The sequence below is a fragment of the Protopterus annectens genome, chromosome 15.part0, assembly GCF_019279795.1.
Source record: "Protopterus annectens isolate FY-2018-M chromosome 15.part0, PAN1.0, whole genome shotgun sequence".
Lineage (NCBI taxonomy): Eukaryota > Metazoa > Chordata > Ceratodontiformes > Protopteridae > Protopterus > Protopterus annectens.
Window position 1 is genome coordinate 252,087,535 of NC_056749.1, and position 19,235 is coordinate 252,106,769.

At 43.4% G+C, this 19,235-nt stretch overlaps 1 protein-coding gene across 2 annotated transcripts in view; it reads right to left on the minus strand.

The window, feature by feature from the left end:
- Positions 1-19,235, minus strand: part of PTPRR (protein tyrosine phosphatase receptor type R) — a 1,539,596-nt gene that overhangs the window by 406,318 nt on the left and 1,114,043 nt on the right. The window lies entirely within an intron of this gene.

The window sequence follows — 19,235 nt, forward strand, 5'->3', positions numbered from 1 at the left end:
GGTCATGTGCAATGCCCAGGGTATTATCATGAATGTGTATGCTGGCATCCCTGGAAGCTATCATCACTCCCACATCTGGCATTCGTCACAGCTGTGCAAGGTGTTTGCCAGTGGGGACATCCCATATGGCCATCTGGTGGGCGGATGCTGGCTGTGCACTGGAGCTGTAGCTGATGACACCCATCAGAAATGCACACACACCCGCTCAAGAACACCATAATGAGGCACATGCACAAACAAGGATCATTATAGACTGTGTGTTTGGGATTCCCAAGTCATGGTTCTGCTGCCTTGACATATCTGGTGGAGCCTTGCAGTACTCTCCAGCGACATGTGCACACATGTTCATAGTATGTGCCATGCTATAAAATATGATCCTGCGGAAACAGCTGTAGCAGGAACAAAACAGGGAAGGGCCACACAGAGCCAAGGTCTCCGCAGGCACAGAGGGACTTGGAGGAGGAACATCCTGAGCCTGACCCTGTAGGCAGATGGAGGCAGGCCCAGTATGCCCTGTCCTTGGAAAAGAGGGAATGCATAGCACATACAATGTAGGGCCATATGGACTGATCTCTCTTTCTGACTTGCACACTAAGTAAAATGGATGCCAAATATCACACCATCTATAACTTACCATATGTAGGCAATATACTGCGTGCATCCAACATAGTCATCCCTCAAGCACCGTCCTCACAACAGCCTCAGGCACAAGGTAAGTCAGTCTCCTTAACAAAATAAATGAATGGAGTGGAATGTTCTGATAGCATATCTATGTTATTGATTCAAGCATGCAAGGGAATGTGGTGGCTTAACAGCAGACAACTGACAGCTCTGTGGGACAGCAGGAAGTGTATTCCTAATACTGCCCTACCCACACTATGCAATACCACCCTAGTTGACAAATACCACTGCAGTATATGTGGTGAGCCAAATAACTGGGGGGTCATAGGTCACATGCATGGATGTCAAATTGGGAGTACCATACCCACCCACAGCCTCGCCCAGCAGATCAGCTGTAGAAAACCATACAGAAATGTCTGGCAAAGGCCCCCACATGGTGACAGCCATGAAATCCCCACCTACAGACTTTTACACAGTGATATCACAGCAGGTCTGGCAGTGGCAGTATGGCTTTGAAAGGTAAGAAGTCTGAAACTACAAATGTTTATGCCAGAACAATCTGACATGTGGTCGATACTGTTATGCCTGTAGTCTCAAAGATAGGGCACACCACTATGCTAAATGGGACAAAAATGTTAAGCAAATATCAGCACAGTCTCTGCAAATGTGTATTGTGTTCAGATGTGTCACCACCCCCATAGTCCCATAGAAATGCAGTGACATGTCCCTAGCCTTACGCAGCATCCAGCCATCAACTAGAGTGATGGCTCAACATAAACAGAAAGCAATTGTCAGCAACACCCACAGTCAACTTACTGGTGCCATCCCAGGGTTTTCCACTGCCAGCAGCCTGGGAATATATGATCATCAGAATGCACTGCCTTGCTACAGATGGCCTGCATCTGTCACACCTGCGCTACAGGTAGGTATGACAGATGCAGGTGTCACACCTGCATCTGTCACAATGCCTGTAGCACAGGTGTGACAGATGCATGACATCTGTCACACCTGACTGTAGTGTAGGTGTGACAGATGGCCTGCATCTGTCACCACTGAACTACAGGCCTGTGGCAAATGCCCATGCCTCACTCATAGTGCCTGTTAGGGAGTGTCATGGGGTCCATAGCACCAACATAATACAGTCTACAAAATGTAAAGAAAGGCCATTCTGCTAACTGCTAGGAGAAAACCTGCCAATGTCAGAGAGCCAGAAATATGGACAAAGCCATGAATAATGGGGTGAAAAAAAATCCAACAAGAAGGACACCTTTGCAATACTGCTCTAATAATGTTATAACGTTGATGGAATGATTGTAGTAGCATGGAATGTCTGATGGGTACGAAGTCTGAAATTGCAACGTCAACTGTCAGTAATATCGGACTTCAACCCAGAGTGTCTTGCAAAACACTTTTCCTTGAAAACCACACTCGTTTGGGTAACCAACAAGATATATGAGTCATGAATGTGGATATTCTGTGATACTCTGTACAGTCAACAGGCAGGGCTAGGAGTCTAAACATGGAAATGCAGGCAGTCCTAACCCTGGAAGGTGGTAACATGTCTGCACCCACAGAACCCTGGCCCACAGTCATGGGGAGTAACACACCCTTCTCTGATCACTCATCCTATGCAACATCCTGACCCCAAAATGTGTCCAGCCAAGGAAAATGAGGTGGGCCATACATATATGTCAGACAAACACACACCTCCAGGCTGGTCAAACAGTCTGACACACACAAGACCCTCCAAGTGCAGTCACCCTTTGAGAAGACTCCTATGCAAATTACTGGCAGCTATAGGCAAACATATCTGATCAAGGACACCCCCCACATATCTTATACCCTACAAATCTATCCGGAGTCTGCCTGTCACCCTGATCCTATATGACTTACATTACCCAACCGTATACTGGAAATCAGACCAGGCCAGAACAGAAATGCACAGAGATTCCACCATTGTAATATATCATCAAGGTGCTGGACCATTTCCACAGCTCCAGCAGTCAATTGCTCTTAGGCACACCTCTCAGCAGGCTGGATTGTGCAAGAATGTGCAGCATTTGGCCCATAATTTTGGTGTGCATCATCCATCCTGTATTCCTCTGATAAATCACTGTGATAATCTGAGGAGGTATGTCATGAGGTACTGAAACAATACATGACAGTGTCAAATGGCATATATGTCAAATGTCTGGTAAAATGACTCCTGTAACCCTAGCAACCCATATATTACTGAGAGAAATAGTCACAATCACCGTATGGCAGATTTGTCTCCCCATTTTGATAGGCTATTTCCAGATATCCTGCACCAACAGGTTGAGAGGTATGGCTGTAGCACAAAACAAACCAGACTGGAGTAAAACAATCCCTAGAATGGAGTCCCACGTGTATTATAGAAGGTCACACTAGGCATGCTCATATACTTAGAGAAATTTCAGTAGGATGTAGCAGTGTACTTTCATTTAGCAGTCCTGTAGATGTCTGTCACCATAGAAGTCCCTTTCGGCAGGCCTCAGCCCTATAAGCTCTGTGGCATGTGCAATAACTGTGTAACACTATAGTACAAATAACTAGTTAGGTAGGAGTTCTAATCTCAGTCTTGGCAAATGTAAAAGTGAGTATGAGTGTGTGTTTAGAAGTTAACGTTTTTGGGTCCATTCAAACCCAGTACACTTCCCCTTTCCCTACTGTAGCAGTCCTGCAGATATCAGTCATCTTAGAAGTCCCTTTCATCAGGCTTCAGCCCCATAAGCTCTGTGGTGAGTGCGATAACTGTTTAACACTATAGTACAAATAACTAGTTAGGCAGGCGTTCTAATCCAAGTTCTGGCAAATGTGTGGGTGTAAGTGTGTATATGTGTAGTTTAAAGTATTTGGTGGCCTCTCTCACCCAGTACATCACCCATTGCCATACTTTACAAGGGCTGGTGATATTCCTCACCTTAGAGGTACCTTTGGACAACCTTCAACCTGATAAGCTCCATGGCGCATGCGATAAATAGATAGATAGGGGTTCTAATCTCAGGCCGGGCAAGTGTTTGTGTGTGTGTGTGTGTGTGTGTGTGTGTGTGTGTGTGTGTGTATACAGTATCCTGTCTATGGGGGGGGTTGTTGTGTTTGTGTGAGAACCATATCCATTGGGGGTGGGTTATGCTACTTTCTACTGTTGCCCACCCAGTAAATGTCCCAGTGTCCACATTACAAGGCCCACAGTTGTCATCCACTGTAGAGGGACCTGTAGACACTCTCCAGGCCTATAAGCATTGTGCCATGTGCAATAGCTATGTGACAGTATGGATTAGATAACAAGATAGGCTGTCCATCTAATCCTTGAATATCACTCCCCACTAAGGAATCATACACAAACATACTCAGGTAGGCAGCCACCCCTACATCAGTTGGTGTCCTGAAAACCGTCTCACAGATAGAACCCACAGTGTGAAAGCAGCAGACTCCATTTCAGACTGCTGAACAGTGACGAGTGGAGTCCCACAGGTTGTGGACCTGGGATCCCTCATGTTTGTGATCCACACCTCTGAGGACCAGCCCAATACAAAGTTGCCCTGGCTGATAATATTTGCAGATGACTACGAGGTGGGTGATATTATTACCCCCTCACATGAGGTTCACATCCTTCACAAAGGGCTCTCTGAGACCTATGACTGTTGTCAGAACCCTGGACATAAGCTCAATACCAGGTGATATGCCGGTATCCCCTTTGGGTAGGACATGGTTCCCATAAAGTAATTCATTGATGGCAGTTCACTGAACGCTGATGTTGGTATAATGGAAATGAGAACACAGGTTGACAGTGAGCTCTGTGATGACCACCACAGTGTCACTGTCTTCCGAAAGTCCTTCCATGTTTCACCTCTCCTGACTTAGGTTGTTGAATCCGGGAAGTAAAAGGACAGTGTTTCCCTGTACACTCCCCTCAGTAGGCCAGTCAAAGTGTACTATGTTCCATTTGCCATGTACCCCACTGGACACCACAGCAACAGGAGAGGCTGCAAATGTACCTCACAAAGAGGATCTTAGGTACTACACACCTGCCCCATATGGACAGACTCCAACAACTGCAATGAATTTCTGTCTCATATTGGCTACTTAGGTGTGATCTCTGCCTGACATACACAGCCATGTCTGACCCAACCCTGTCAGGAATGCTACATCCGAGGAAACCAATCTTTCCAGTCAACATGCCCCAGATACCTCAACCCCATCCTCACAATCAACAGGACATGCTGGAGGGACAGGTTCACAACCCAGAGACTGGCCACACTATGGAATAGATGCCATATACATGTCAAGCTGAGCACAACATTGGCCCTCTTCAAGAGAAATCAGGAAGAGTGGATGGAGAATAGAATACCAACCCTGGGGATCACTCCAGTGACTATACTCAGTAGACATACTGGGGAGTGTAGTCAGGTGGCATGATGCCAGTGTATTCCCATGGGCTAGCCTTGCAAAGCCTACATGGCCATTTGCCATGTACACACCTATGACTATTTGAACCTATGGATCTCAGTACTGTCAAATGTGTGTGTGTGTGTGTGTGTGTGTGTGTGTGTGTGTGTGTGTGTGTGTGTGTGTGTGTGTGCATTAGTGTGTCTGAAAGTGTTTGTGAGTGTGTAAACATGTGGGTGAAAGTAGTTGGTGGCTCATCTCACCCAGTACAACTATCATTGCCATACCTTACAAGTGCTGTAGATGCTGGATGGTGCAGTGGTAGCGCTGTCATATCACAGCAGGAGGTACCCTGGTTCGATTCTCGGCAGGGGTGCCTTCTGTGTGGAGTCTGCATGTCCTACCTGCATTCGTGTGGGTTTCCTCTGGGTGCTCTGGTGTCCTCCCACATTACAAAGACATGAGTCTGGAACATTTCTCTCCGGGCATCCGCTGAAAATTGGCTTTGTTCCAATGTTAAATAAATAAAATAAATAAATGTTATTCACTATATAGGTACCTTGGGACACTCTAAAACCTGTAAGCTCTGAGGTGTGTGTGTGGTAACTGCATAACACTATAATACCAATAACCACATAGCTAGGGGTTCTAATATGAGTCCTGGTAAATGTGTGTGTGTGCGTGTGCGTGTGTGTGTGTGTGTGTGTGTGTGTGTGTGTGTGTGTGTATATCTGTGGGTTACAGTATTTTATGGCCTCTCTCACCCAGTACGTCACCCATTGTCATAATTTGTAAGGCCTGGCGATGTTCCTCGCCTAAGAAGTACCTTTAGACAAGTGTCCCCCATAATCTCCGTGGTGCATGTGATAAATGCATAACAATGAAATAACAATAAATAGGTAGGGGTTTTAATGTCAGTCCTGGCAAATGTCTGTGAGAGACGAGTGTCTTGTGTGTTTGTGTGCGAATGACATCCACTGGATAGGCATGGGTTCATATTTTATGCCATGGTAAATACAGTACACATTCCTAAATCTACTGTATGAGGTCCGCTGTTCATATCAGCTGTAGTGGTAGCTGTATGCACTCTTCAGCCCTATAAGCCCTGTGCAACAGTATGGAATAGTATGGATGAATAACAAGATAGGCTGGTCTACTAATGTCAGTACTGGCAAGTGTGTGTGTGTGTGTGTGTGTGTGTGTGTGTGTGTGTGTGTGTGTGTGTGTGTGTGTGCATTGGTGTGTATAGCAGTGGCTGTGTGAACACTTGTATTTGACACTATTATGAGTACTCTCACAACCAGTACAGCCACCATTGTCATACCCCACAAGGTCATGTGATGTTATTCACCTTACAGGTACCTTGTAACACTCATCACACTATTAGTCCTGTGCCACCTGCAATAACCGCATAATAGTGAGGTACCACAACTTGATAGGTAGGGGTTCCAAACACAGCACTGGCAACTGTGATCCTGTGAGCGCGCGTGTGTGTGTGTGTGTGTGTGTGTGTGTGTGTGTGTGTGCGTGTGTGTGTGTAAACAGTATTCCCTGTGTGTTTGGTCGACACAATATCCTCTGGGGTTGAGGGCGTTAGCAATCTGAGGTGTGTTTTACACACCACACTTACCATTGTCCACTATACTAGAGCTGATGTCAATTGCCATAGACTGAGATACAGACCCTTAGCCCTATAGTCTGCGAGGCATATGCAAGAACTGTTGCACAGACCTAGAAAATGTGTGTAGATACAGCTGTACCCCGACAATGTGGTCAATATGTTACTACACTGCCATACCCCTTGTTGATGATGTCTGCAGGGCCACATCCTGCTGACACAGAGACACCTGGAACACAAACAGAATACAGCATGTGAGAACACATTTGCCTAGTGTTATTAACACCAACAATGCATCATGGCTGAAGAGGTACACACACACTCTGATGTGTACCCATTACAAATGCCAGATGACAGCACCTTACACAGCATTAAACAGCTACACTCTACTAAAGTCACCTTGTGCATCAGACCCATATAAGCATGTCCCTGCATCAATGGTATGGATGGCATGGATGTGGCCCAGGTATCATCGTATGCACAGGGTGCTGTGTGGGTTTGCCAGAAGCCTAGGCTGGGCCACATGGTTGACATCATGTGTGCGTGTTTGGAGGGCTGTTCATTAAATGGGCAGTGCAGGGGTGGTGTGTGTGTGTGTGTGTGTGTGTGTGTGTGTGTGTGTGTGTGTGTGTGTGTGTGGAGGTGACTTTTTTGATGGTGATGTCTGTGTTTGTATGCACACAGTCACGCCATGTGGGCACCCCACACAGTGGTATTTTGGACAGCTGTGGGCCGTACATGACAGGGTGTACAGTTCACTGTCTCTGGCCATGGGCACGAGAACTGGGCCTGCCGAGGCTATCACCAGGGCTGAGTCCAGATGCAGGTGACTGCTGCTTGCTGGATCCACATCCCTATTGGGACCAGCCAGGATCACGTGCCCTTGGCCTGCTGCATTGTGGTGTGGACAGCACACCCCTTCAGTAGTGCTGGTAGTACAGCCAAAAAGGATGGCATAGTTTAAGATTACAGCTTTTGTGATGGCTGCTGTCTCCGCATTGGTGTAAGGTGGTTACCACTGCATGGCACCTGGAAGACATACTCAGGGAAACACATCACAGGTCCTCGGACATTGCCCAGAGTTCTTTACAGAGTCAGCACATGCATATGGACTATCATTAGCCACCACTTAAAAACACATCATACCCCTCTACCTGACATCACTGTATGAACATGCATTGCACTCCTGGTCCTGATGTGTCATGTTCCCCCTCAATGTGGGCCAGTACATTGCATAAACCACCATTCATCATTCACGTTTGTGTAGCGGGATGACAGTGGCCATGTTCCTTACAGATGGGTGTCAATCGTGCTCAGGCTTTGGTTGCATACAGTGTGTAATGGAGCAGGAAGCATATGCCTGGGTTCATGTAGGATGCAGACAGGAATGTTATCAGGCCCCAAGGGGACTTGCTTTTGTTAACTTTGATTTGGCAGTTTGCACCTGATCCATGATGATGAGGGGAGGGGTGTGTGTGCTGTGCATATCCACCTATACTGATGGTGATCCAGGGGGGTGATGTTTGCCCTAAACCTGTCTTGAGCAAGTTGGCTGTAGCTATGGTGTGTGTGTGTATGTGCTGGGATTGACCACCATTACAGGGTGGGGTGGGTTGGTGCCTCTGAGACTGCAGACATATGTGAAGATGGCCTTGTGATTGCTCTTAGTGGATGTGTCCAATTTGTACTCATAGGTAGCCTTACAGTAACCTAGCTGTGACCTAATGTGCTTATTCAGACAAAGGTTGACATGCTGCCCAGTTGGTGCCTGCTCCTACTTTGTCCTGTACAACCAATATAGCATCACATTATGTGCTTTGTGCATTGCTGCTGTCCAGCAAAGGAGTTTTCTCTACTTTAGTGGAGACAGGTTTTAGAAGTAAGGTATTACTGAGGCCATACAGCTATGTGGGTGGTCATATATCTGTTTGTAGTAGGCATGGACACAGGGTCAGAACACAGTTGACCACCTCTACTATTTTAACGTGATACTCATGCTTATTATACTACCCATGTCTGTGTCAGGGCAATCACACCACCAGTAGCTGTAGAGGTATAACTCTGTTGGATGCACAGAATCTAAGGTTACACACATGTACAACATGTACAGCTTACTCACCTGATGTTTTGCATCCTATGTCAGTTGTTATGAGGCAGCCAGGTACACCTACCAATACATATATATGCACAGGTAATCCCTGCTATACATTTCTGTTCTATGTCAGTATGGCGCACTGTAATGACAGTCTTGCTGCTCATTCAGTCATGTCAACCTGTTAGGCCAGGAGATCTGTAGGACAACACACATACATGGTGGGCTATGGGCTACAATTAGTGACACTTTCTTCATATTGTTGTAACACACATATGTCATTTGATAGTGCAGTAGCCTTTGCATTCACAGACATACCCTGGGGGATGTCTGATGCTCATATGGCAGGCAGAGAGGTGAAAGGCTAGGTGAGTGGTAGTGAGGGTAGGAACTATTAATGTTGTGAGTATGACTGGTATAGGGACAGAGCTAGCTGATATGCTGGACAGAGGAAAGGTGGATATAGTGTGTGTTCCAGAGACCAGATGGAAGAGGTGTACACCTTTGTGTATCACAGTCAGGTACAAATAGTTCTATAATTGTGTGTATGGGAGGGGAGATGTTGTACATTATGCCAAGAGTGTTTGTGGAGGTGATAAGAGAGTCAGGTAGAGTGTTGTTCAGGAGGCTGGAAATTGATGGTGTAATGTTGACAGCTGTTAGTGCATATGCTCCGCTAATTGCATGTGTGATGGATGAGACAGATGTACTTTCATGTGGTGAGATGAAGTGGTGATGCGTGTACCCAAGGGTGAGTGAGTGGTGATTGGAGCGGATTTTAATGGGCATGTTGGTGAAGGGGACAGAGGGGATGCAGAAGTGATGTGTAGGTATGGTGTTAAGCAAAGGAATGCAGAAGGTGAGATGGTGGTGGAGTTTGCAACAGAGGTTGGACATGGGTGTGGTGAATACATAGTTTTACAAGACTGAGGGGCATAGCGTGACATACCAGAGTGGAGGAAGATGCACACAGGTGGATTATCTCCTATGTAGGTCGGCCTGTTTGAAGATTGGTAACTGGAAAGGAGTGACAGCGGAAAGTGTAGTTAGGCAGCATGGAAGGTTGGTCTGTGGGATGATGTTGGTGATCAAGAAGAAGGGGAGGAGTGTGAAGGCAGCACCACAGATCAAATGGTGGATACTGAGAAACGGTGATTGTGAGGATGAGTTCAGGGAAGATATAAGACAGGCAGTAGGTGGCGGTGAAGAGTTAGCAAATATCTGGGTAACTACATCCACGCTAGTAAGGGAGATGAGTAGAACAGGGCTTGATGTGACATCTGCACAGAGGAAAGAGGACAAGGTGACCTGGCCGTGGCATGAGGAATTACAAGGGATTATAAAGAGAAAGCAGTTGATCAAAGAGAAGTGGGATTGTCAGACAGATGAAGAAATTAGACAGGTGTATAGGGAGATGGGATGCATGGCAAAGAGAGTGGTGGGCAAAGGCTGAGGATGGGGATGGGGCATCTGAAGGGTTGTATGTATGGTTGGACACCAAGGATACAGAATAGGACCTGTACCAATTGGATTGACAGAGACATGTAGCTAGAAAAAATATGCAGCAGATAAGGCTGAGAAAGGATAATGGTGGAAGTGAACTCACTAACAAGGAGAGTGTGTTGAGCAGATGAAAACAGTACTTTGATGGGCTGCTGAATGAAGAGAATGAGAGAGTGAGAAGGTTGGATGATGTGGGTATGGTGAATTAGGATGTGCAACAGATTATCAAGGGGGAAGTAAGGCTAGCTATGAAGAGGTTAAAGAATGGAAAGGCTATTGCCCAAGATGACATACTTGTGGAAGCATGGATGTGTTTAGGACAAATGGCAGTGGACTTTTTAACCAGATTGTTTACTGCAATCTAGAAAAGTGAGAGGATGTGTGATGAGTGGATAAAATGTGTTTGGGTACTGATTATGAGAATAAGGATGGTGTGCAGAGCTGTAATATCTACAGAGGGATAACGCTGATCAGTCACAGCATGAGGTAATGGTAAAGGTTGGTGGAAGCTAGGCTAAGAAGGGGGATGAGGATTACTGATCAGCAGCATGGTTTCATGCTAGGAAAGGGAAGTACAGATACAATGTTTGCTCTGAGAGTGTTGATGGGGACAAGCAGAGAAGGCCAGACATAGCTGCGTTGTGTCTTTGTGGACTTAGAGACAGCATATGACAGGATGCCTAGAGAGGAGTTGTGGTATTGTATAAGATGGTCAGGAATGGTGGAGGAATCTGTAAGAATGCTACAGGATATGTTCAAAGCTAGTGTGATAGCAGTGAGTTCTGCACTGGGAGTGACAGATGTGTTAAAGGTGGAGGTGGGAGTGCATCAGGGATCAGCTATGAGCCCTTTCTTATTTGCAGTGGCGATGGACAGGTTGCCAGACATGATCAGACAGGAGTCCCCCTTTGATTGTGCTGTTTGCAGATGACATTGTGGTCTGTAGTGAGAGTAGGGAACAGGTTGAGGAGACCCTGGAGAGGTGGAGGTATGGTCTAGACAGGGGAAGAATGATGATCAGTAGGACTAAGATGGAACATATGTGTGTGAATGAGAGGGAGGATGGAGGAATGGTGAGGATGCAGGGAGTACAGTTTTCAAAGATGGATAGGTGTAAATACTTGGGAACAACACTTCAGAGTAATGGCAAATGTGGGGGAGAGGTGAAGACGTGAGTATGGGCAGGATGTGGGTGGTAGGAAAGAGTGTCAGGTGTGATTACTGACAGACAAGTACCATTAAGAGTGCTAGGGGAAGGTCTACAAGAGGGTAGTGAGACCAGCTATGTTATATGGGTTGGAGACACTGGCATTGAAAAAGAGGCACAAGTCAGAGCTGGATGTAGCAGAGTTATTGATGGTATGATTTGCACTGGGTGTGGCCTAGCAGTGTCACAGTCAGTATTGCGCAACACACTCTTCAGTACTGGTCATATGTGAGCCATCTTTTCCTGCGGTGACTCAGGGCCCTGAGCTGTGCTCTATGTCACTGCAGACAGACACAGTTTCTATGGCCATAGGTTCTGCTCAGCAATATGTCAGTACAGCATGTGTTGTTGAGACATAATATTGTTTGAACTTCCTATTTTCCATGTTTACATGCCCCCTACTGCAGTCAATTACAGGTTTAATTGCTTGACATTGCTGTGTTATTTTGTTTTCAGTTCAGTTGGTATACTCCAGCAGTCTCAGTATGTGTGTGTCTGTCTGTGTGTGTGTCTCTATCTCTCTCTCTCTCTCAGACAGATGTAGGATATACATCTGTTTTGTATAAGCACCATCTTGCCTTTAGTAGGTAATCCTCATGAGCAGCTGAAGGCCTGTGCATCAATTGGAGTCCCCCACTTGCTAATTGCATGTGGAACAGCTGTGGTATCATTCCCATACCCAGTGGTGGATGGTGACTTCAATTTAAAGGGGGGCTGCAGGAGACAGCTGAATGGGTGGGGCCACTGGGAATGGGTGTGTCCAACTAGAAATGGGTGGCGCTATGCTCAAAATCACAACTGGAACTTTAATTAAATACGCTCCCCTGGGTGCCAAACTGTCATTACAAGACTCCACTCAAGACAAAATGAAGTGTAGAAGAAATAAATATTTCAATGCATTGGCTACATGACAGCTTACTTAATATCTAGATGGAAACAAAAGGGTTGCGAGTCATGAAAAAATAAATTACTTTTTAAATACATTACTGGAATGCCAGTCAAAAATCAAGTATAAAAAAAACAAGCAGCACTCAGCTCAAACCACTTCTCCTTGCACTGCAGTTCTAATTATAATTTATATTCAGCTTTATAAAAGTACCAAGTAACATGCTGAAAGCAGCTGATACCCCCAGTTGTAAAAATGTTTCTTATCCAAAAAAAGACCTGCTGCCTGACAACAACTATCTACTTGTTTCATGAGGAAGACATGATCAAAGTAAAAAATGAACAGCAAACAAGAAACAAGCTCAAGATAAATTACTCCACAGGTTATGGACCACACATGATAGATTGGCATTATGTTTAGTTTACAGGGAGGGTGGCCTAATGGTTAAGGTGTTTGCCTTACAAACACAAGGTGCAGGGTTTGAAGCTCACAAGGGATAATTGGCTAGGCTTAAAATGGCTCACAACGGCAGTTAGCTTAATACTAACCTATGAACCTATAAAGCCTGCAAAGATGACTGCAAGTCTCCAACAAATGAAATAAGCTTCTGAACATACTGTAATCCGGTTCTTTATTACAAATACTGTCATACCTATAGGTTATTTAGTTATGTAAACATTCTCTGCATGGCAACAACAAAAAGGCTTTCAATGTTGGTAATTCTTTAACAGTATGCTTATTAAGGCTTACTTGCATCTTACAATCTCTGACAAGCTTACCTGATGGTCATTAAAGCATTGCTACTTAAACACAGTAACAGGGCACTGCGACAGCATGCATTTTCTGAATAATAAGAAGTGTAAATCAAAAGTATAAAAATATGACAGAAAACCAGAACATTCTGCAAAATCAAGGTCAGATGAAAAGCCACTATTGTACTTGTGCCTACCTTGGATGGGAGAATACTCTGCACACTTACACTGCATAACTACTCCTTGCCTTGCTTGAACACATCCAGAGTCACTACATGGGGGAGTGGGGTGCAACAAGTATGTCACAACTTGATATGTTTCTGGCTGACGCTGATGGCTCTGACACTCATACTTCTCAACCTCAGAGAAAGAAATCTGGACAAAGCCATACATAGAAATGGAACAAAGGCCCAAAATAAGGACAATTTTTTTAAATATTGCTCTTATAAACTTAAAAGCATAATAGAATAGTAGTAGGTCTGGCATTAGTATGAATTTTTTGAAGGGTATGAAATTTGGAACTCAAATGTTTGCCATTATTTTCTAACTTCAGTCTTTAATTGTTTGCCACTAATATGCCAGAAAACCACAATTTTATGAAAAATGGACCAAAAATGTGATGCAAAAATATAAAATTGCCACACAATACAGCTGGGAACCTATCAAAGAAGGGACACCTTTTTAATGTTAGTACTGTTAACTTGAGCAGCTGACAAAATAAGAGAATCTACATGCATTTCTGAAATAAAAGTAATCTATAACTCTGATCATTACAATTATTTATAATTGAAAACCTTCCATGTTTTCTTCCAAATTTGCTATTTTGCGGAGGGATTATTAGGGGGAGAGCAACATTTTGAGCCAAAATTGGGGACAGTTGAGAGGTTTGGATATTCCTAATTCTGTAAAGTGATTTATTTGCACGTACCTCTCAACCTCTTAATGCAGGAAATCTGGACAAGGCCAAATATATTGGGTGAACGTGTAAACAGTACTAAAATTGCTCTTGTATAAACTTAGACAGTTGATAGAATAACAGGTCTTGATTTAGCATGTATTTTTCTGAAGGTTATGACATCTGAAACTCAATGTCTATCATTATTTAGTGACTTCAGTTCATTCCTAAATGATTTGCCAGCAAACCACAAATTTTATGAGGAACAAACCAAAAATATGAAGCAAAAATCTATTCATTCTGCAAAAATCTGGGCAGTTGAGAGGTATACTTCAGCCGGGGCTGAGTTTGCTACCCTTCCCCCCTTCACAAAAACATGGTTGACTGGAACCTCCCCCCTGCAGCCATTCCAATGTCCCATTCCTTGGTTATTTCGCCCAGTTTACCATAAACACTTTAATGTGCATACTGCTTTACTTCTGCGATGATTTGGATTTCATTTGAAAGTTTTATTTTTAATTTTATAGCACAAACACTAATAGATATCTGCTAAACAAAACAATGCAGTCTCACAATGAAAACTGACTTAGCATTAAAACTTCTCTGCCCTTGAAACTCACATTAATTGAAACAGCATTGAAACCCACATTCAAAGAAAATACATTTTGCCAGTGGCAGATAAAGATTAACTTTGGGCTGTTTTCAAATCACAGGTCCCTTGCACATGAAACATACACATGCTCTTTGATAAACCCTCCTGATTGTATTAAACTATATTCCTTGTACAATACAGTACAGTTTTAGAGGATGCTTTAAATTTATTGTTGTGAACATTTTTCCAGTAAACAATGAAACAAAATGCATGCACCAATAATGACAAAACTGCCCAATCAGAACATTTCCATCATAAAAGTCTACTCAAACTTATACAGTCCACTAGTATCATTAAATATGCACAATTTCTGAAGAAGTAAATGTCATCTAAATAATTCCACATTAAAGAGATCTGTAACTAATGAAGAGGTTGCTGCTAGCGAACAACTTTATATTTCATTGTTTCATTTACAAATAAAGTGCCTGTTGCCCTTGAGGAATAAATTGCCTATGTTACACTAAAAAAAAATATAAGCTAACAATATTGCAATAGGGAATGGATGTCAAACTGATAACAGGTTCATAGTGACTAGGTATTTTTGCCAAAAAGGACTCCAGCATCCACCCCCCCTTACAACACATTACAGTATCAGCAATATATCTACTGTGGGAGTAGAATCCACAGCCTTCTGCATCAAAAGCAAGTTCACTACCTGTTGTGCTATTAAGAATGCAAGCACACTCAGCATAAGCAGCACAAAACTGTTGCTCCCCTGCAGCTCTCAGCTCCTTCTAAAATCTACTCAATACTCAGCTGTATCTCTGAACTTTGCAGCACAGGAAATCTGGAAAAAGCCAAAATATATTGGGGGGGGGGGCAAAATCCCAGGGACACATTTTAAACATTGCTTGTATAATGTTGGAAAGTTGCTAAAATAAAATGCTGTGTTTCCCCCATACATTTCACTGCCAAGTCTTGAACCCAGGACACTGTGCAAAACATCAGCTGCTTTGTGAAAGAAAGGAAGACCAAAACTTAAATGGCTACCATTTAGTGAATTCAGTTCTCACCATAACTGTCAACCTCTTAGTACAAAACATTTGAACAAAGCCAATAATGGGGGAATACAGCCCCCAAACATATTCACTGAATTCAGTTATCACCATAGCTCTCAACCTTAGCACAAAAAACCTGGACAAAGCCAATAATGTGGGAAAATAGTCCCAAAAATAGGGACAAATTTCAAATATCCATCTTATAAACTTAGAAAATTGCTAGAATAAAAGCTTTTGTGTTACCATGTACTTTCTGAATAATATGAAGTCTGAAATTCAAATGCTTGCCATTTTTATTTATTTAACATTTTTTAACCAGGAAAGTCTGACTTGGAACAAAAGCCAATATTCAGCACATGCTCAGGGAGAAACACTCCAGACCCATGTCTTATTAAGATGGGAGGACACCAGAGCAAACCCACACAAAATCAAGAAGGGCATGCAGACTCCACAGAGAAGGCACCTCACCCAAGAATCAAACCAGAAAACCTGTAGCTGTTAGGCAACAATGCTACCACTGCACCAATGCCTGTGCAAAGAAACACAAATACAGAAACCACAGATTTTATGAGGAACAGAACAGAAGAAATAGGAGGCAAAAATCTGCAAACTTTTGACAAATGGTGGTGGGTAGGGAATTCAGGCTTTTGCCACTTGGGCCCAAGGTACAGGGTTCAAGCCTGTGGTATTCTCTTTACACACACACATACTGAGCCCAAAGTCCCTGCAGCAGTACAATCCATTCCAACAGCAGCAAACGCCATCTGTATAAAAGCCCACAACAAGAGAGCAGCTGTAAAATCCATCCATTCCTGCAGTAAGTAAGTCCTTCCCCTTCTGTGAGGCTCGTCTTAGTCCTTCCTGCAAGAGCACTAGCCTGCGGACATTGCCGTCTGATCCCTTTCCAGTCTATGCAGTTAGATATTTGGAGTTGAATGTTGTCTTCTTAATCCAGACTGCTGGTTAGACAGTCTGGATTCTGTGCGCATGCTCCAGACTGGTTCACCAGCAGTCCTGATATCGGGAAATGCCACAAGTGCGCATGCTCAATGTTCCGGGACTTGCTTTTGCTTTTCTTTTCTTTTTTTGTTTATTTTTTGTTTATTTACTTTTTTACAGTTGAGGGGGGCTGCAGTCCTGCAGCCCAATAGCATGAGCCACCCCTGCCCATACCCAATAGCTTGGAAACACACTCCTATAATTGAGTACTTCATGTGGGCCTTGCCCGTACCCACGGTGGTGGTGCTGCGGTAGCATTGTCGCCTCACAGTAAGACGCTATCCAGTTCGATTCTTAGCTAGAGCTTCTTCTGCGTGGAGACATGTATGAATGGGCGCACCTTCGTTGAAGGTTGTACATCAGGGCTGGCAACTCAGCATGTAAAAATCAACTACCAATCATTAGCGGGCCGGAGTTTCCACTGTAGCGACCCCTAACCGGGAAAAGCCGAAAGACACAAACAAACATGTGGGCCTTGCCCCTTTTCCTTGTCTGGGAGGAGTATGTCATGGAGGTTTGTGGCAAATAGTATCACAGAGCGTAGTTGGGAATACCTCTTACAACAAACACTGTGGAGACAGCCCAACAAATTGGGGGAGAATGTTCCAGACATAGGGAAACAGTGTAAGTATTACTGTTATACGGTTGAAGTAATGCTAGTTTGACAGGGTTTGTGTGGATATGGCTGCTCTGCATGAATTTAAGTCTGATAGTGTTATGTGGTTGACATAGCACTTAACTGTAGGGCTATCCGCAGTCTGGCCAGAATTTGGACTCTTATATTTGGTGTGTTACTCACACATTTTTTGGCCTTGGAAATTCAGTAGCATACTCTAAGGATTGCAGTCAGTAAATGGCAACATCCATGTGTGTTTCTGACTTCATATCCCTCAAAACAGATATGCTAAAACAACCATGTTACACCAGCAACTTTCTCAGTTTATGACAGCAATATGTCAATAATGTCCCTGTGTTTGGGCCTCTGCCCCCAAGTATGTCAGGCTTTGTCCAGATGTCATGCTGTAAGAGGTGTATAGGTATAGTATAATATATATAGTGACTTTATTCCAGATATCATCCAAGTGATGTATCAGATTGCCAGACATGGTACGTGTAGAAGGCCTTATATATGAGGACGAAGTCTGGATGTTCTGTGGGACTATACAGTTAAGAGGACTGTGTATTTCTGGCAATTGTTGACAGATTGCCAGGACTGTGCAGCAGTGTATTGTGAATGTGTTATTTGGACTGTGTATGGAGGGGGGTAGATGTAAGTGTTGAGGGTACTTTTCTATCTGACTTTGCATGCTGCTCCAGCTCTGGTGCTCTCTCAGCTGTATATGTTTGTAGGGTCAGACTGAGACATGGCCCATACCACAGTCAGGCGTCAGACTACACTGTGAATTGGGCTAGTATATATAGGGGTAGTGTGGTGTGTTAGTGGTAAACATGCTGATGATTTTGTTCACACAGTCCATATACTCTACTGTTCATGTGGCTTCCCAGTATGTCACTTTGAATGTGGTGAGATTGGTTTTAGGTATGCACTTTCACACTGGTGTCTGTTGGTCAGTGCAGTTACATCATTGTAGTGCCTGATATATTTGCAATTACATATGTATTACCCCAGAGCAACATTGGGTTTGTGTTGTGTCAGTCTGCCTGTAGGTTAGACAGTACTTGGTGACATGCCTAGCAGCTCAGTGTAGTTTCCCTACTGTGATGTTATGTCCCAATATTTATCAGATGTACTGTTGCTTGGCCCCCATACGTAATGTGTATGTCTGACACATCAGTGGAATGATGTGAAGATGTATGTCAGTGAGTAGTGGGGAGTAACCTGGTTTTGGACTTGGGCTATTCCAGTCAATATATGCTACAACAGACAGGAGGGTGTTACTGCATCAACTGTGTCACCTTATCTACTTCAGTATTTGGGATATGTTCCCAGTTTCATAGCTTTACATCTCCTCTTGGTCAGGCTTGGTCCAGATTTGTTGCACTAAGGAGTTTTGAGCATACCTCTCGACTGGTCAGATTGTTTCAGGCTGTCAGGATTATTGTTCATATGTATGTTCTGTTCCACAGAATCATTATTTTCATTTCTGTAGTAAATCACTGTGATGATGTGAGGATTTCTGTCAGTAAATGATGACATACATTTCAGTTTCAGAACTCACATCCTTCTGAACATGTATGCTGACATGAACCCTGTTACTGTAGGAACATTCTACATTTATAACTGCAGTGCGTACATTATGTCCTGTTCTTGGACCATTGTACCCCCATTTTGACAGCCTTCATCCAGAATTATTGCACTAAGAGGTGTAGAGGTATGGTGCTGGGTATGACTCCACTACATATCAGCATATATATATATATATATATATATATATATATATATTTATGTAAATGTATATATATATATATATATATATATATATATATATATATATATATATATATATATATATATATATGTGTGTGTGTGTATATATATATATATATATATATATATATATATATATATATATATGGATATATATATTTCTTTTAAATATTTCTATACTGATATATATATATATATATATATATATATATT